General features: G+C 48.6%; 1 protein-coding gene across 3 annotated transcripts in view; it reads right to left on the bottom strand.

Moving 5' to 3' along the window:
- The window catches only part of RTTN (rotatin), a 372,765-nt gene extending 370,314 nt beyond the window's left edge, over positions 1 to 2,451 (bottom strand). For 2 of the 3 annotated variants that reach the window (XM_073631266.1, XM_073631268.1), the window contains exon 1: positions 2,321 to 2,444. The gene's annotated coding sequence lies outside the window, so the exon portion shown is untranslated. Of the gene's footprint in view, positions 1 to 2,320 lie in introns of all 3 variants that reach the window. The other variant, XM_073631267.1, reaches the window with a different exon arrangement.
- Positions 2,452 to 19,966: the final 17,515 nt, after the last annotated feature.

The raw sequence follows: 19,966 nt of genomic DNA, 5'->3' as shown, positions 1-19,966 counted from the left end.
TGCTTTTATCTCCTGTGTCAAAGAACTTGTCAGACGTTATCATGCTGATAACAGAGCAGCACAAACACACGGGACATAGTGCTTTGAAGAGAGATAAGGAAACACTACAGATATATGTGCCCAGCTCAAATTTAGTGAATCGGGTTTACATCCACTTTAAAGCGGAGTTCCACCCAAAAGTGGAACTTCCGCTCATTTGTTTCCTCCCCCTCTCCTGTGCCACAATTGCCACCTTTTGGGGGGGGGGAGGCAGGATACCCGTCTTTGAAAGGTATCCAGTTCCCACTTTCGGGAACCTCAGCTGCGGATATTGATGTTACGGCTCGGCTCCCTCCTCTTCCCCGTGTCGCCGGGCCAGTAGAAAAGAGAAGGGGAGCTTCGTGCCTGCCCAGTAGGGTTCCTGGTGTGAAGCCATAAGGCTACACTGCTGGGCTCCCTTACTTAATGGCGGCGACAGGACCCGACAGCTGATGGAGACATCAGCTGCGGTGCCGACATCGCTGGACTCCAGGACAGGTAAGTGTCCTATTATTAAAAGTCAGCAGCTGCAGTATGTGTAGCTGCTGGTTTTTCATTTTTGAAGCGGTGGGCGGGCCTCCGCATTAAGTTACAACCCTGTGGGCCAACCCTGGTTTCTGCAAAGCCTGGCCAAAAAAGTAGCATTTTGAGTGATTAGTGCTGCCCTGTGTATATGCTAGGATGGTACATTGTGTGTGCTCTTTTTATAATAGTAACAAGGATGGCACTGCACAAGGTGCTCCCTCCCCCATCACAGCAGCACTGAGCTTAGCACTACAGTGACAAGGGGAGGTTAGAGCGCTTGCCCATGTGTCTACCTGTGGACAAGGGAGGGGGTGCCGCGCGGACATGTGGACAAGGGAGGGGGAGCCGTGCGGTCACGTGGACAAGGGAGGGGTGTCGCCGCGCGGACATGGGAGGGGTGTCGCCGCGCGGACATGGGAGGGGTGTCGCCGCGCGGACATGTGGACAAGGGAGGGGGCGCCGCACGGACATGTGGACAAGGGAGGGGGCGCCGCACGGACATGTGGACAAGGGAGGGGGCGCCGCACGGACATGTGGACAAGGGAGGGGGCGCCGCACGGACATGTGGACAAGGGAGGGGGCGCCGCACGGACATGTGGACAAGGGAGGGGGCGCCGCACGGACATGTGGACAAGGGAGGGGGCGCCGCACGGACATGTGGACAAGGGAGGGGGCGCCGCACGGACATGTGGACAAGGGAGGGGGCGCCTTGTGGACAAGGGATGGCGCCACATGGACAAGGGAGAGGGCGCCGTACGGACATGTGGACAAAGAATAGAATGCAATACGGCAGCTCCACACTTGTTCATGTGATGAAGGGGGCACACTCAGTATACCATCTGTCATAGCTTAGGTTGTTGCCAATCAAGCGCATAAAGCCTGCTCCACTCTTTTAAACTGAGAAAATAGAGCAGATCTCACTCCTATTTAATAAAGAGGATGCGTGTCTGTTTGAAGGAGTAGTGATGAGCTCAGGAATGTTCGGATCCTGGTCTGAACCCACCTGGGCTATCCTGCCAGGAAGATGTCACTGCAAACTGCCAATCATAATCCGCTGTGGCATTCCATGTGTCGCACATATACAAGGGGTGTGTATATACCTGCAGCAGTGGGGCAGGGAATGCCCTGGCTGCTTATGATTGGCTGTATGCAGCTTCCTGGCAGCACAGCTCAGGTGGGTTCAGACTTGGATCCTAACGTTCCAGAGCTGATCCCTGATTAAAAGCAACTGCTCCTCCGATGTCTATGTCTTGTCTGCACCAGACAGGGCACTGAGAGCTGGAGACGACTGCTCTGTCCACCACTCTACTGAGAGCAAAAGAGAGAAGGAAGGTTGTTAGTCATACATTGTTCAGAGGTGGGCATATAGGAAGAGAAAGGAATGTCCCCAGTGTATATGTGATCTGTAGTGTGCTTCCAGACAACCTCCACCTGGGATGTCAGAGGGTGACCACAGAGCAGTACAGCTACTAGACAGTTGTCACCCCATTACAGGAAGTGCATAAACAAGGCCAGCCCTGGCAGGATCACCTGCTCTTCTTTTGTTATAGATCTAAAAAGCCTGAAATGACATTGATCAGTCTCATCTTATAGGGGATTCATCTACAGATTAGGAAGTGTGTGGAGGAACCACAGATCCCAGCATGCCTACTACATTCAGGTAAGCTGGGAAGTTGTATGCTGTCTACAGTGACTGAGAGCCCATAGCATACAATGGTGGAGAGAGGTACAGCTAATCGGCGATGGTCCCAGCAGCGGGAACCCACACATCACATACCTGTCAGGTGTACGATGTGATCGCACTCTTATAGATGATGGATGAATAATACTGCTTCCATCTATTCTATACACTTCCCGGCTGCTCTCCGCCCCGCCTATCCGATCATCCACCACCAATCACTAAACACTGCACGGGCAGCCAATCACCATGCTCATCGCTACGTCTGTTTCCAGCAATGTGCATGAGAGAAGGGCGCGGATTGGCGGAGAGCGGCCGTGTGACGGTTATGAGAGGTGTTCCGCTGGAGGGAAAGGGAGAGGGAAAGTTGGAATTACTGTCCTCCATGTGTTCGATATACATAGGCTTGTGTGTGCTGAGGGCTATAGGAGGAGCACAGTCCAGACTGATCTATATCACCAGGGGGCACCTTATAGGGTCCATTCTATACAGAGGGGCACCTTATAGGGTCCATTCTATACAGAGGGGCACCTTATAGGGTCCATTCTATACAGAGGGGCACCTTATCGGGGCCATTCTATACAGAGGGGCACCTTATCGGGCCATTCTATACAGAGGGGCACCTTATCGGGGCCATTCTATACAGAGGGGCACCTTATCGGGCCATTCTATACAGAGGGGCACCTTATTGGGGCCATTCTATACAGAGGGGCACCTTATCTGGGCCATTCTATACAGAGGGGCACCTTATTGGGGCCATTCTATACAGAGGGGCACCTTATCGTAGTCATTCTATACAGAGGGGCACCTTATTGGGGCCATTCTATACAGAGGAGCACCTTATTGGGGCCATTCTATACAGAGGAGCACCTTATTGGAGCCATTCTATACAGAGGGGCACCTTATTGGGGCCATTCTATACAGAGGGGCACCTTATAGGGTCCATTCTATACAGAGGGGCACCTTATCGTGGTCATTCTATACAGAGGGGCACCTTATTGGGGCCATTCTATACAGAGGAGCACCTTATTGGGACCATTCTATACAGAGGAGCACCTTATTGGGGCCATTCTATACAGAGGAGCACCTTATTGGGGCCATTCTATACAGAGGAGCACCTCATTGGGGCCATTCTATACAGAGGGGCACCTTATCGGGGCCATTCTATACAGAGGAGCACCTTATCTGGGCCATTCTATACAGAGGAGCACCTTATTGGGGCCATTCTAAACAGAGGGGCACCTTATTGGGGCCATTCTATACAGAGGGGCACCTTATTGGGGCCATTCTATACAGAGGGGCACCTTATTGGGGTCATTCTATACAGAGGGGCACCTTATTGGGGCCATTCTATACAGAGGAGCACCTTATTGGGGCCATTCTATACAGAGGGGCACCTTATTGGGGCCATTCTATACAGAGGAGCACCTTATTGGAGCCATTCTATACAGAGGAGCACCTTATTGGGGCCATTCTATACAGAGGAGCACCTTATCGTGGCCATTCTATACAGAGGGGCACCTTATCGGGGCCATTCTATACAGAGGGGCACCTTATAGGGTCCATTCTATACAGAGGGGCACCTTATAGGGTCCATTCTATACAGAGGGGCACCTTATAGGGTCCATTCTATACAGAGGGGCACCTTATCGTGGCCATTCTATACAGAGGGGCACCTTATCGTGGCCATTCTATACAGAGGGGCACCTTATTGGGGCCATTCTATACAGAGGGGCACCTTATTGGGGCCATTCTATACAGAGGGGCACCTTATCTGGGCTGTTCTATACAGAGGGGCACCTTATTGGGACCATTCTATACAGAGGGGCACCTTATTGGGGCCATTCTATACAGAGGGGCACCTTATTGGGGCCATTCTATACAGAGGGGCACCTTATTGGGGCCATTCTATACAGAGGGGTACCTTATCTGGGCCGTTCTACACAGAGGGGCACCTTATTGGGGCCATTCTATACAGAGGGGCACCTTATTGGGGCCATTCTATACAGAGGGGTACCTTATCTGGGCTGTTCTACACAGAGGGGCACCTTATTGGGGCCATTCTATACAGAGGGGCACCTTATTGGGGCCATTCTATACAGAGGAGCACCTTATTGGGACCATTCTATACAGAGGAGCACCTTATTGGTGCCATTTTATACAGAGGAGCACCTTATTGGGGCCATTCTATACAGAGGAGCACCTTATTGGGGCCATTCTATACAGAGGAGCACCTTATTGGGGCCATTCTATACAGAGGAGCACCTCATTGGGGCCATTCTATACAGAGGGGCACCTTATCGGGGCCATTCTATACAGAGGAGCACCTTATTGGGGCCATTCTAAACAGAGGGGCACCTTATTGGGGCCATTCTATACAGAGGGGCACCTTATTGGGGCCATTCTATACAGAGGGGCACCTTATTGGGGCCATTCTATACAGAGGGGCACCTTATTGGGGCCATTCTATACAGAGGGGCACCTTATTGGGGCCATTCTATACAGAGGGGCACCTTATTGGGGCCATTCTATACAGAGGGGCACCTTATTGGGGCCATTCTATACAGAGGAGCACCTTATTGGAGCCATTCTATACAGAGGAGCACCTTATTGGGGCCATTCTATACAGAGGAGCACCTTATCGTGGCCATTCTATACAGAGGGGCACCTTATCGGGACCATTCTATACAGAGGGGCACCTTATAGGGTCCATTCTATACAGAGGGGCACCTTATAGGGTCCATTCTATACAGAGGGGCACCTTATAGGGTCCATTCTATACAGAGGGGCACCTTATCGTGGCCATTCTATACAGAGGGGCACCTTATCGTGGCCATTCTATACAGAGGGGCACCTTATTGGGGCCTGTCACGGAACGTCCCACACTCCGCTTGAGTGCTTCCGTCATATACCGCTTCCTAAGTTCTGGAACACGAGTCCAATGGATCTGGCTATAGGAACCCCAAGAACTAGACAACACCAGTCTTGGAGTACATCAGAACTACTTTTATTTTGAGATCTCACAGACCTTTATACAGCAGGGATGACTCAAAGCTAACCTAATTAACATGAGCTAATTTACTACAAAATGTACCCAGACCAGATGACAGTCTTGTGGGCACCGAGCTTCACACATTAATATAAACACAATAGCTGGAGCTAATTACAATTAACAATACAAACAACAATCTCCCCCCTCCTCAACCTAGACCATTCGTCTATTAGCCAGTGCTGGTGGCTAATGTGATCAGCTCTCTCAATTAACATAAACACATGTTGATAACACCAGCATCTCCTCACAGGATGTGTCCCAACAGAATGAATCAGTATTATCAGCAGGGGGCTGCTGGAGGAATCCCCCCTCCCTCTTCAGGGACACAAATCTACAGTAAGGAGTCCCCATACAATATATACATGACTGAGTCCGATTAATACAGTTCAGACTGGATTTCTCATTCACCTCAAATGCTAGGGCCCATAATCGGTGGGCAACAGGCCCGCACACAGTCCTCTCCAACAGCCTCTGCTCCGGCCAGGTCCGTGACATTTCTCCCCTTTCGGCAGGAGACTAACACAGGAGGAGACCCCAGACGGGTTGACTCCGAAGTTAGTCCATAGTTCCAGTCCTCTACTGCCTGTACCCACACAGTACCCCAAACAAATTATTCCAAACAGAGTATTACTCACCCAGCCAACCTCTGCCTCTCTCAGAGAACATGTCTGCCGCTGGGGAGAGGCCCGGACTGACCCTTCTCCCTGGAATCCTTTCTGCCGCTGGAGAGAAGACAAGGTGTCTGGGCTCACTCTGTCATGCTGTTGGGGATTGGGGCCCACTGCCCAGCATCCCTGGGGTATACAGGTGGAGACTGAAGTCCCATCCACCTTCACAGGAAATCCATCCTCTGTTAGTTGAGGGCAGAGTCCAGCAGTCCTCGGCCCTGTTGCCAGCCCTTCTGCTGGAAACCCCACACCATCTGTTTCGGCTAACTGTTGGAGAGGGAGGCCGACTGCCCCGCCTCCCTGGAACTCTGTAGTTGTTGCCGGTGCTGGGCAGAGGTTGGTAGCACTCTGCCCTGTTGCCAGCACTTCTGCTGGGGACTCCGCATCCTCTGCTCTGGCTAACTGTTGGGGTAGGCGGCTGGCTTCCTCCACTCCCAAACTGTGTAGCTGCCATTGGGGAGGTGAGCCGGCTGCTTCCTTTTCCATTCCCTCATCTGGCTGCTGGGACGACATGTCGATGGTACTGTCTCCCAGGTACACGGATCTTTGCTGGGGAGGAAAGCCCACTTCCTCCACCCTGGCCAACTGTTGGGGAGGGACAACACACACCTCCTCTCCCTTCTCCCCCTGTATCTGCTGCTGGGAAGTGATTGCCATCTTCTCACCCTGAGCCTCCACAATTGCTGCAGGTGTGGGGCAGAGGTCTTGGACCCTCTGTCCGGTTGCCAGCACTTCTGCTAGGGGTTTGCTAGGTGGTTCCTCCTCTACAGAAATGTCTATTAAATCCCCAGTCTCTGGAAGTGGTAAAAGTGTGGGACAGAGGTCTTGGACCCTCTGTTCAGTTACCAGATCTTCAGCTGGAGAAGTTTGTTTTAACTCCATAGATGCTGCTGGCAGAAAATCACATGTCCCTGTCAGTGTTGTGGGAGAAAGGCCGACTACCTCTTCTCTCAGGAAGGCCGAAGCCACTGTTGGTGCTGGGCAGAACACAGTGAACTTTGGCCCTGATAGCAGCTCTTCTGCTGGAGGCTCATCAGGTTGTTCTTCCTCAGCAGAAAAGTCTATCAAATCCCATGTCTCTGCAACTGATGTCTGGGAATAGAGGTTCACCATCTCCTGTCCATGGAACCCAGAAGATGCTATCATTTCTGGGCAGAGGTTAGCAGAGCTCTGCCCTGTTGTCAGCACTTCTGGTTTGGGGACGGCAATCTCCGGATTTTCCACTGCCGATTCTCTGGCATGCTGCTGAACTTGTTCTAGCAGTTTCCTGTATGCCCTTTCCAGATGCTGTTCCTTCCTTAGCAAATGGTCCAGATCAGGTTTGAGCCCTGAGACCCCTGCAAGACCGAGCATAGACTCTCTATAGTCCCTCATGTCCTCAAGGTCAGGTTCCCCCTCATCGCCAAACATAAAAAGATCTGTAAGGTTCTCCCACAGCAATCCAGGGCCTCCAAAGTCATATCCCTCCGGAGAGCATTCTGTTGTCTCCCCTAAATATCCCTCCTCTGCGTGCCATTGCAGAGCCCGATAACGATTGTCCAGCTCTATCTCCTGCTGGACCAACCTGTCCAACTCAGTCACCCATTGCTCCTGGGGCTGCTCTCCCAGGAATGCCATCCGCAATGCCCGTTGGTCACTGGCCCGTTGCTCTTGGGTTGGAAAGCACTTGCCCTGTTTTATACCAGCGAGACGGAGGGCTGCCATCCAGAGCTCCACCCGAATCAGCTGCCTGAGCTCCAGGTATTCATCCTCAGACACAGTCCTGGTGTACGTTGAAAGGATGATCCGCAGCAGCCCCGGGAATTCTGATGCCAGGTCCATATCTCCGCTGGGGTGACTGAAGTCTGCTATGCTGATCTTGGATCCAGTTGGAGGTTTGGATGTCACAGACTTCAGGAAGCTTTCCCGCTGCTTGCCACCAATGTCACGGAACGTCCCACACTCCGCTTGAGTGCTTCCGTCATATACCGCTTCCTAAGTTCTGGAACACGAGTCCAATGGATCTGGCTATAGGAACCCCAAGAACTAGACAACACCAGTCTTGGAGTACATCAGAACTACTTTTATTTTGAGATCTCACAGACCTTTATACAGCAGGGATGACTCAAATCTAACCTAATTAACATGAGCTAATTTACTACAAAATGTACCCAGACCAGATGACAGTCTTGTGGGCACCGAGCTCACACATTAATATAAACACAATAGCTGGAGCTAATTACAATTAACAATACAAACAACAATCTCCCCCCTCCTCAGCCTAGACCATTCGTCTATTAGCCAGTGCTGGTGGCTAATGTGATCAGCTCTCTCAATTAACATAAACACATGTTGATAACACCAGCATCTCCTCACAGGATGTGTCCCAACAGAATGAATCAGTATTATCAGCAGGGGGCTGCTGGAGGAATCCCCCCTCCCTCTTCAGGGACACAAATCTACAGTAAGGAGTCCCCATACAATATATACATGACTGAGTCCGATTAATACAGTTCAGACTGGATTTCTCATTCACCTCAAATGCTAGGGCCCATAATCGGTGGGCAACAGGCCCGCACACAGTCCTCTCCAACAGCCTCTGCTCCGGCCAGGTCCGTGACAGGGCCATTCTATACAGAGGGGCACCTTATTGGGGCCATTCTATACAGAGGGGCACCTTATTGGGGCCATTCTATACAGAGGGGCACCTTATCTGGGCCGTTCTATACAGAGGGGCACCTTATTGGGACCATTCTATACAGAGGGGCACCTTATCGTGGCCATTCTATACAGAGGGGCACCTTATTGGGGCCATTCTATACAGAGGGGCACCTTATTGGGGCCATTCTATACAGAGGGGTACCTTATCTGGGCCGTTCTACACAGAGAGGCACCTTATTGGGGCCATTCTATACAGAGGGGCACCTTATTGGGGTCATTCTATACAGAGGGGCACCTTATCTGGGCCATTCGACACAGAGGGGCACCTTATTGGGGCCATTCTATACAGAGGGGCACCTTATTGGGGCCATTCTATACAGAGGAGCACCTTATTGGGACCATTCTATACAGAGGAGCACCTTATTGGGACCATTCTATACAGAGGAGCACCTTATTGGGGCCATTCTATACAGAGGGGCACCTTATTGGGGCCATTCTATACAGAGGGGCACCTTATTGGGGTCATTCTATACAGAGGGGCACCTTATTGGGGCCATTCTATACAGAGGAGCACCTTATTGGGGCCATTCTATACAGAGGGGCACCTTATTGGGGCCATTCTATACAGAGGAGCACCTTATTGGAGCCATTCTATACAGAGGAGCACCTTATTGGGGCCATTCTATACAGAGGAGCACCTTATCGTGGCCATTCTATACAGAGGGGCACCTTATCGGGGCCATTCTATACAGAGGGGCACCTTATCGGGGCCATTCTATACAGAGGGGCACCTTATAGGGTCCATTCTATACAGAGGGGCACCTTATAGGGTCCATTCTATACAGAGGGGCACCTTATAGGGTCCATTCTATACAGAGGGGCACCTTATCGTGGCCATTCTATACAGAGGGGCACCTTATCGTGGCCATTCTATACAGAGGGGCACCTTATTGGGGCCATTCTATACAGAGGGGCACCTTATTGGGGCCATTCTATACAGAGGGGCACCTTATTGGGGCCATTCTATACAGAGGGGCACCTTATCTGGGCCGTTCTATACAGAGGGGCACCTTATTGGGGCCATTCTATACAGAGGGGCACCTTATTGGGGCCATTCTATACAGAGGGGCACCTTATTGGGGCCATTCTATACAGAGGGGTACCTTATCTGGGCCGTTCTACACAGAGGGGCACCTTATTGGGGCCATTCTATACAGAGGGGCACCTTATTGGGGCCATTCTATACAGAGGGGCACCTTATCTGGGCCGTTCTACACAGAGGGGCACCTTATTGGGGCCATTCTATACAGAGGGGCACCTTATTGGGGCCATTCTATACAGAGGAGCACCTTATTGGGACCATTCTATACAGAGGAGCACCTTATTGGGACCATTCTATACAGAGGAGCACCTTATTGGGGCCATTCTATACAGAGGAGAACCTTATTGGGGCCATTCTATACAGAGGAGCACCTTATTGGGGCCATTCTATACAGAGGAGCACCTCATTGGGGCCATTCAATACAGAGGGGCACCTTATCGGGGCCATTCTATACAGAGGAGCACCTTATCTGGGCCATTCTATACAGAGGAGCACCTTATTGGGGCCATTCTAAACAGAGGGGCACCTTATTGGGGCCATTCTATACAGAGGGGCACCTTATTGGGGCCATTCTATACAGAGGGGCACCTTATTGGGGTCATTCTATACAGAGGGGCACCTTATTGGGGCCATTCTATACAGAGGAGCACCTTATTGGGGCCATTCTATACAGAGGGGCACCTTATTGGGGCCATTCTATACAGAGGAGCACCTTATTGGAGCCATTCTATACAGAGGAGCACCTTATCGGGGCCATTCTATACAGAGGAGCACCTTATCGTGGCCATTCTATACAGAGGGGCACCTTATCGGGGCCATTCTATACAGAGGGGCACCTTATAGGGTCCATTCTATACAGAGGGGCACCTTATAGGGTCCATTCTATACAGAGGGGCACCTTATAGGGTCCATTCTATACAGAGGGGCACCTTATAGGGTCCATTCTATACAGAGGGGCACCTTATCGTGGCCATTCTATACAGAGGGGCACCTTATCGTGGCCATTCTATACAGAGGGGCACCTTATTGGGGCCATTCTATACAGAGGGGCACCTTATTGGGGCCATTCTATACAGAGGGGCACCTTATTGGGGCCATTCTATACAGAGGGGCACCTTATTGGGGCCATTCTATACAGAGGGGCACCTTATCTGGGCCGTTCTATACAGAGGGGCACCCTATTGGGACCATTCTATACAGAGGGGCACCTTATCGTGGCCATTCTATACAGAGGGGCACCTTATTGGGGCCATTCTATACAGAGGGGTACCTTATCTGGGCCGTTCTACACAGAGGGGCACCTTATTGGGGCCATTCTATACAGAGGGGCACCTTATTGATGCCATTCTATACAGAGGGGCACCTTATTGGGGCCATTCTATACAGAGGGGCACCTTATTGGTGCCATTCTATACAGAGCGGCACCTTATCGGGGGCCATTCTATACAGAGGAGCACCTTATTGGGGCCATTCTATACAGAGGAGCACCTTATTGGGGCCATTCTATACAGAGGAGCACCTTATTGGGGCCATTCTATACAGAGCAGCACCTTATCGGGGGCCATTCTATACAGAGGAGCACCTTATTGGGGCCATTCTATACAGGCGACACTGGAGCATTCTTTGAAGGGGGGGTTCTTATTTTGAGGCCCCATTAACGCTTGAATGATGCCACTGTCGCATTTTTAGTGCTTTCCTTTTGCATGTATTTATAGAGCATTTTTTGGAGCGGCACCATTCATTTAAATGGGCTCCCCTCCTCCTCTCCAAAAGCCCCCTAAAGAAGCTCATGTAACACATTTTGGGCCAAGCACTTTTTACATCGAACTGAAAATGAGCAATTACTACCTGTGTTTGGGGTGTCATTAACCACTTTTACCCCCCTTCATGATCAGGCTATTTTTTGCGACACGGCACTGCCTTATCTTAACCACTTGACCACTGGGCACTTAAACCCCCTTCCTAACCAGACCAATTTTCAGCTTTCGGTGCTCTCACACTTTGAATGACAATTACTCAGTCATACAATACTGTACCCATATAAAATTTTTGTCCTTTTTTTCACACAAATAGAGCTTTCTTTTGGTGGTATTTAATCACCGTTGGGTTTTTTATTTTTTGCGCTATAAAAGAAAAAAGACTGAAAATTTGGTAAAAAAAAGAATTTTTTTTTGTTTCTGTTATAAAATTTAGCAAATTAGTAATTTTTCTTCGTAAATTTTGGCCAAAATTTATACTGCTACATATCTTTGGTAAAAATAAGTACAACTTGGTGTATATTATTTGGTCTTTGTGAATGTTAGAGAGTCCAAATGCTATGGTGCCAATATCTGAAAATTGATCACACCTGAAGTACTGACGGCCTATCTAATTTCTTGAGACCCTAACATGCCAGAAAAGTACAAATACCCCCCAAATGACCCCTATTTGGAAAGAAGACATTCCAAGGTATTTAGAAAGATGCATGGTGAGTTTTTTTGAAATTGTTATCTTTTCCCACAATTCTTTGCAAAATCAAGATTTTTTTTTTCACAAAATTGTCATATTAGAAGGTTATTTCTCACACACAGCATATGCATACCACAAATTACACCCCAAAACACATTCTGCTATTACTCCCGAGTATGGTGATACCACATGTGTGAGACTTTTACACAGCGTGGCCACATACAGAGGCCCAACATGCACGGAGCACCTCCAGGCGTTCTGGAGCACCCATGCCAATTCTTATATTTCTCTCCTACATGTAAAAATAATAATTTATTTGCTAGAAAATTACATAGAACCCCAAAACATTATATATATATATATATATATATATATATATATATATATATTTTTTTTTTAGCAAAGACCCTAGAGAATACAATGGCGGTTGTTGCAACTTTTTATCTCGCACGGTATTTGCGCAGCAATTTTTCGAACGCGTATTTTTTTGGAAAAAAAAACAGTTTTGTGCTTTAAAAAAAAATAAAACAGTAAAGTTAGCCCAATGTTTTTGCATAATGTGAAAGATGAAGTTACGCCGAGTAAATAGATACCTAACATGTCACCCTTCAAAATTACACACTTTCGTGGAATGGTGCCAAACGTCGCTACTTAAAAATCTCCATAGGTGATGCTTTAAAATTTTTTACTGGTTACATGTTTTGAGTTACAGAGGAGGTCTAGGGCCAAAATCATTGCTCTCGCTCCAACGTTCGCAGTGATACCTCACATGTGTGGTTTGAACACCGTTTTCATATGTGGGCGGGACTTACGTATGTGTTCGCTTCTGCATGCGAGCACACGGACATGGGCGCTTTAAACATTTTTTTTTTTTTTTTTTATTGTTTATTTTACTTTATTTATTTTAGTTTGACACTTTTTCCCCCCCAAAAAAATTTTTGATCACTTTTATTTCTATTACAAGGAATGTAAACATCCTTGTAATAGGAATATGGCATGACAGGTCCTCTTTACAGTGACATATGGGGTCAATAAGACCTCACATCTCACCTCTAGGCTGGGAAGCCTGAAATAAAAAAAAAAAAAAAAAAAAACGATCTTGGCTTCGATCGTAGCGGTGAGTCGGTAGAAGCACCGGAGGGTGGCGGGAAGGGGGGGGCGTCCCCTCTCGCCTCCCGTAAGAACGATCAAGCAGTGTAACAGCCACTATGATCATTCTTATGGTGTAGGAAATTGCCGGCTGAAAAAGCTGATATCTGAATGATGCCTGTAGCTACACCCATCATTCAGATATCCCCGCTCAAAGTCAAGGACGTCATATGACTGTGGGCGGGAACTGGTTAAAAATTGCGGGGTATTGCAGAGTATTGCGGAATAGTGCAGGGTATATTGCAGAGTATTGCTGGGCATATTGCAGAGTAGTGCCGTGTATATTGCAGAGTAGTGCCGTGTATTATGCAGAGTATTGCGGGGTATAATGCAGAGTATTGCGGGGTATAATGCAGAGTATTGCGGGGTATAATGCAGAGTATTATGCAGAGTATTTCGGGGTATTATGCAGAGTATTGCGGGGTATTATGCAGAGTATTGCGGGGTATTATGCAGAGTATTGCGAGGTATTATGCAGAGTATTGCGGGGTATTATGCAGAGTATTGCGGGGTATTATGCAGAGTATTGCGAGGTATTATGCAGAGTATTGCAGGGTATTATGCAGAGTATTGCGGGGTATTATGCAGAGTATTGCGGGGTATTATGCAGAGTATTGCGAGGTATATTGCAGGGATGGCTGAGCATGGAGGGATGGATGGATGTGACTGCAATTGTCACTGAGCACCGCTGTGGGCACTACACATGCAGCCCACAGCGGTGCTGCCATCCGATCCCTCCCCCTCTCCCCTCGCACTGTACCGATCGGTACAGAGAGGGGCGGGAGGAACCGGCGTCATGACATGACGCCGGTCTGTTGACATGTGATCGCTCCGTCATTTGACGGAGCGATCACATGGTAAACGGCCGTGATCCGTGATGCGCCGGGTCCTCTGGACCCAGCGGTCACGGAAGTTCTCGGGTGCGCGCCCCAGGGGGCGCGCGAGAGCAGTATTCTGGGAGGACGTCCCACGGACGTCCACCCAGAACTAGCCGACCGCGCTGCAGCCGTCTTTCGGCTATGGCCCGGTCGGCAAGTGGTTAAAGTGGTTGTAAACCCTCATGTTTTTTCACCTTAATGCATCCTATGCATTAAGGTGAAAAAACACCTGGCAGTGACCGGCCCCTCAGCCCCCCCACGCTCTCCCTCTCTCCACTGGGTCCCGGCTCTTGATTGGATAGATTGATAGCAGCGCAGCCATTGGCTCCTGCTACTGTCAATCAATTCCAATGACCCGGGGCCGAGTCCGGCATTCGAGTCCATGGATGCAAATGCTGGACTTGGGAGCGCACCCACAAGCTAACCCCCCAGGAGAGAGCCTCTCCTAGGGGGTTATCTGATGCGGGGAGGAGCCGTGAGAGCTGCCGGGGGACCCCAAAAGAGCAGGTTCGGGGCCACTCTGCAAATGTTTGTTATTTAAAAAAAAAAACCCTTACAATCACTTTAACTGACAATTGCAATGCTGTACCCAAATACAATGTACGTCCTTTTTTCCATAAATAGAGCTTTCCTTTGGTGGTATTTGATCCTCTCTGCAGTTTGTATTTTTTTGCGCTATAAACAAATAATGACCAACAAATTTAAAATAATTTTTTTTTTTTTTTTACTTTCCGCTATAAAACATATCAAATCAAAAAATATAATGAATCACATTTCTTCATAAATTAAGGCCAATATGCATTCTGCTACATGTCTTTGGAAAAAAAAAAAAAAAATCCCAATACGCGTATATTGATTGATTGATTTGCGCAAATATTACAGCATGGACAGTTATTACCGTTTGTATCACTTGACCCTCCCTCCTAGATTGTAAGCTCCAACGAGCAGGGCCCCCTGATTCCTCTTGTGTTGAATTGTATTGTAATTGTACTGTCTGCCCTCATGTTGTAAAGTGCTGCGCAAACTGTTGGCGCTATATAAATCCTGTATATAAATAATCTACAAACTATGTGATATTTTTATTTATTTATTTTTTTTACTAGTAATAGTGGCAATCAGCAACTTATAGCGGGACTGCGAAATTGCAGCGGACACATTTGGGGAACCAGTGACACCAATACAGTCACTGTGCTATTGACACTGACTGGGAAGGGGTTATCAGGGGCAATCAAAGGGTTAACTGTGTACTTAACCAATGTTTTACTACACTGTGGGAGGTGCTTTTACTAGGGGAAAAGATGGAATTTATTCTCTGCGTTGCAGAAACACAAACTCCATTACTTCCCTCCTGTCAGAACGGCAATCTGCCTTGTTTACATAGACAGATTGTAGTTCTGTCTCTCTGCCCAATGATTGGCGGAAATCACGTACCATGCACCCGCTGATCGGCTTCCGCTGTTTGTAATCACGAGCCACCAGCGGTGCACATTCGTGCCCCCTAGAAGAAAAAGATTGCAGTACGGTTGTACTCCAAAAATCACCTTTTATTGCATAAAAAAGTCGTGGAACAAAGTTCCACGACATCCAATTGAGCATGTACCATTACGTACAGCTAACGTGTTTCACACCAAATGGTGCTTAATCATAGCTATGATTCATAGCTATGTAGCTTAATCATAACTATGATTAAGCACCATTTGGTGTGAAACGCGTTATCTGTACGTGTTGGTACATGCTCAATTGGATGTCGTGGAACTTTGTCTTTTTTATGCAATAAAAGAGTGCAGCCGTCCAACATATGTCACTGTTGCAAACAGAGCTGACACCCAACTCATTGCAAAGACAGCTGATTCGAGGAGGGGTAATTGTCTTAGAGCAGTGATTTTTTTTTTTTGTTTGTTTCTCATTCGTGCCCCCTACCCGGAGGTGTCGGATCATGTGTATATATACGTGATGTGGAGCACAGGTGCCGCCCTGTAGCAGTAAAACTTCTATAGGGCAGACCTAAAGTGGTTAGAAATAATGGCACTGCAAGTTTGTTTGCAGAAATTCAGGCTACGCCCAGGTGTTAATGGTGCCTAAAAACCTTCAATAACTATGATATAAAATAGTATGAAATACATAAACAATTTCATACAAAACTGGAGAAACTATTATAAGGCAATTTCTATTATGAAATCCAAATGTACTACATGGCAGCTTAACAGTCCTTAAAGTGGTTGTAAAGGCAGATGTTTTTTTTTCAACTTAATACATTCTATGCATTAGGATAAAAAGCCTTCTGTGTGCAGCAGCCCCCTAATACTTACCTGAGCCCCATCTAGATCCAGCGATGTTGTAGGATTGTTTTGGCAGCCCGGGACTCCCCTCCTCATTGGCTCCTACTGCTGTCAATCAATGTCAGCCAGCCAGAAAATGAGGAGAGAAAGGGGGAGGGGCCAGGCCACAGCTCCATGTCTGAATGGACTCCGGTAGCTGTGGGTTGGCTCGGGTGCCTCCATAGTAAGCTGCATGGTGTGGGGGCACTTGTCAGGAGGGAGGGGCCAGAAGCACAGAAGAGGGACCAGAGAAACGAGAATCCAGGCTGCTCTGCGCAAATCCACTGCACATAGAAGGTAAGTATAACATGTTTCTTATTTTTCTTTTTTTTTAAAAAGAGACTTTACAATCACTAAATTTGTTTTCTCTCTTTTTTTTGGCTTATTTTCCTTTTTTTTTACTTGGTAATCTATGACTAACAATTTAAAGCTGAACTCCAGCTGTAGGAGACTGTCATGGGAATAGCAGCCCGTTTATTTGAAAGGGCTCCTGTATCCGCAAGGAAAAAGCCCCCCCCCTTTTTTTTTTTTAAAAATGCAGGTTTCACTCACCCTAAGACACTGCCTTTTCCAATGTGTGGGGGTGCCATTGAGAATTAATGAGAAAAAAAATCATGTTCTTTAGCAAAAAAAAACATACATTCCTCATTAATAATTATGATACCAATATTAGTGTGTGCTGTAAATTGCCAGCATTGTTTCTTCTTGCTGGAGGCTGCCATTTTGCTGAAGCCCTGAGTCCCTAAATAGCAGTAAATCAAGAAGCCGAACTGAACCCGTCAATTTAATGGTTTTAAAAAACTGTTACATTCCTGGAATGCTAACTGTCACATTTGCTTGTTTACTCAACCAAACTGTGAAACTATCAAATGGCTGGTGTCCTAACTGATCACGTGTGCAGCATTAGAGCAGTTGCAGATCAAACAGAAGCAGCTTCCCTGGCTGTAAAGGATAGGAGGGTTCAATTCTACTTCTAGGCTGTCATCAGATGGCCTCTACAAACGCGGCAGCGCCTAAAAATGGAGATCAACTGAGCATGTGCAGAGCGGGGTGAGACGGTGTATTACTGGATTTTAACCACTTCCCACCCGGCCACTGCACATAAACGGCCGGGTGGGAGCTCCCTCCTTTTGAGTGGACGTTTCCGAACGTCCTTCAGAAGGAGCGGGATCGCGCGGGCGTGATCCCAATGCGTGCGTGTCCCCCGGACAAGCCGCATCTCGGAACGGCAGGAGGGCAATGTGATTTGCCCTCCTGATCCGTACGATGGCTGTGTCTAATCACAGCCATCGTAATGTAAACAGAGGGGGAGGGGTGGCTGACAGGGGATCGCGCTGCCATGTACCCGCGCAGCGGCGCAATCCCAATCTGCCTTTGCCCCCCAGAGACAGGAGAGATGTACAACACAGGAGGGTTCCGTGATTGGCCCTCCTGATCACATGACGACTGTGCCTAATCACAGTCGTCATGTAATGTAAATAGAGAGCGGTTGTAACTGCTCTCATCTCTTCCTCTCCTCACACAGAGCCTGTCAGCGAGGAGAGGAAAAGACAATCTGTGCTGCAGCCAGGAGATCAGTGAGTTTTATAGCCGTTTGTCTGCTGTTTACCCACTGATCACCCAGCTAGTGTCCCCAAAACACTGTCCCCAAAACAGTGAAAACACCTGTCATACAGTGAACATCTGCCTGTCAACAACTGGCACATCTGTCCGCCAACAGCTGGCACATCAGCCCGCCAACAGCTGGCACATCAGCCGCCCGCCATCATCAGGCACACCTGCCCACCATCATCAAGCACATCTGCCTGCCAACATCAGGCACAGCCGCCCAACATCAGGCATATCTGCCGCCCACCATCGGGCACAGCTTCCGCCCACCATCAGGCACATCTGCTGCCCACCATCAGGCACATCTGCCGCCCGCCATCTGACACATCTGCCGCCCGCCATCTGGCACATCTGCCGCCCGCCATCTGGCACATCTGCCGCCTGCCATCTGGCACATCTGCCGCCCGCCAACATCTGGCACATCTGCCGTCCGCCATCTGGCACATCTGCCACCCACCATCTGGCATCTGCCCGCCAACATCAGGCACATCTAGCCGCCACCTTCTGGCACATCTGCCGCCCGCCATCTGACACATCTGCCTGCCAACATGATGGGAAGATCGTACAGCGCAGAGGAGGCTCTCCAAATACTCCAGAGTATGTCGGACGAGAGTAGCAGGGAACTCTCTCTGTCAGACTCGGATAGCGACTATGAGCCAGTGGAAAGCAGTGGCTCCGAGATGGAAACCGAGGAAGATAGAATCCTAACAAGGAGAATCAGGAGAAATGAGCAGGTGCAGATATCCACCTCCAGGGCATCCGCCAGCAACGCAGCACTCTGGGATGATATGCAGGCATCCACCAGCAGCGCAGAACTCCAGGGCATCCACCAGCAGCGCAGCACTCCGAGATAGGCAGGCATCCACCAGCAGTTCTGCAGCTGTCCTAGAGGATAGGCCAGATGCTAGCAAGAAGCATCCCATCAACGAGGCAGTGCCCATACTAGTCTCACAGATGTTCTACTGTATCCAACATGGCTGCCCGATACGTCAGTAGAACCTGTAATTCCCCTTTTTACAGCCCAGCCAGGCCCTCAGATACAGATGGAAAATGTAACCCCACTTTATTATTTTCATTTATTTTTTCCCAATGATCTCCTAACCTACATTGTGGAACAATGTAATCTATACGCCAGCCAACATATAGCCAAGAATCCAAGTTCTTCATATGCCCGTCCTTTTGTTTGGAAACCCCTCAACGTGGAAGAATTTAAAATTTTCCTTGGCCTAACCCTCAACATGGGGCTAACATTCCTACTGGTCTACCCAACCTATCCACCACATGCTGGTCTATTCCTCATTGATGCCCAGAACCCGTTATGAGAGGATTATGAGATTTTTACATTTCAACAACAACGCCTCCCTCAAAATCATCTCAGTTACGATAAATTATTCAAAATTCGGCCCCTAATCAATTTTTTTTGCACCAGCTTCAAGCAGATGTTTACCCCTGATATAAATATTTGAGTAGACGAATCCCTAGTACACTTCACCTGAAGACTTGGAATAAAGTAATACCTCCCCAGTAAAAGAGCCAGACGTGGGGTAAAATTTGTGTGACAGGGCCACGGGTTACACATATGACTTTATCATTTATGAGGGAAAAGACAGACAGCTAAACCCCCCTGGATGCCCTACCTACATGGTAACAAGTGGCAAAATTGTCTGGCAGCTGATCCAACCATTGCTTGGGAAAGGTTACCACCTATACGTAGACAATTTCTACACTAGTCTCCAACTTTTCCGCCATTTGTACCAAAAGAACACTGTGGCCTGTGGGACAGCACGGACCAACCACAAAGGCTTCCCACAGAGATTGGTCGCCAAGAAATTGAAGCAGGGTGAAATGGCCAGTATGCGGACTGAAGAGGTACTAGCGGTGA

The sequence above is a fragment of the Aquarana catesbeiana genome, linkage group LG05, assembly GCF_042186555.1.
Source record: "Aquarana catesbeiana isolate 2022-GZ linkage group LG05, ASM4218655v1, whole genome shotgun sequence".
NCBI lineage: Eukaryota > Metazoa > Chordata > Amphibia > Anura > Ranidae > Aquarana > Aquarana catesbeiana.
This window is presented reverse-complemented; position numbering and strand designations above follow the sequence as displayed.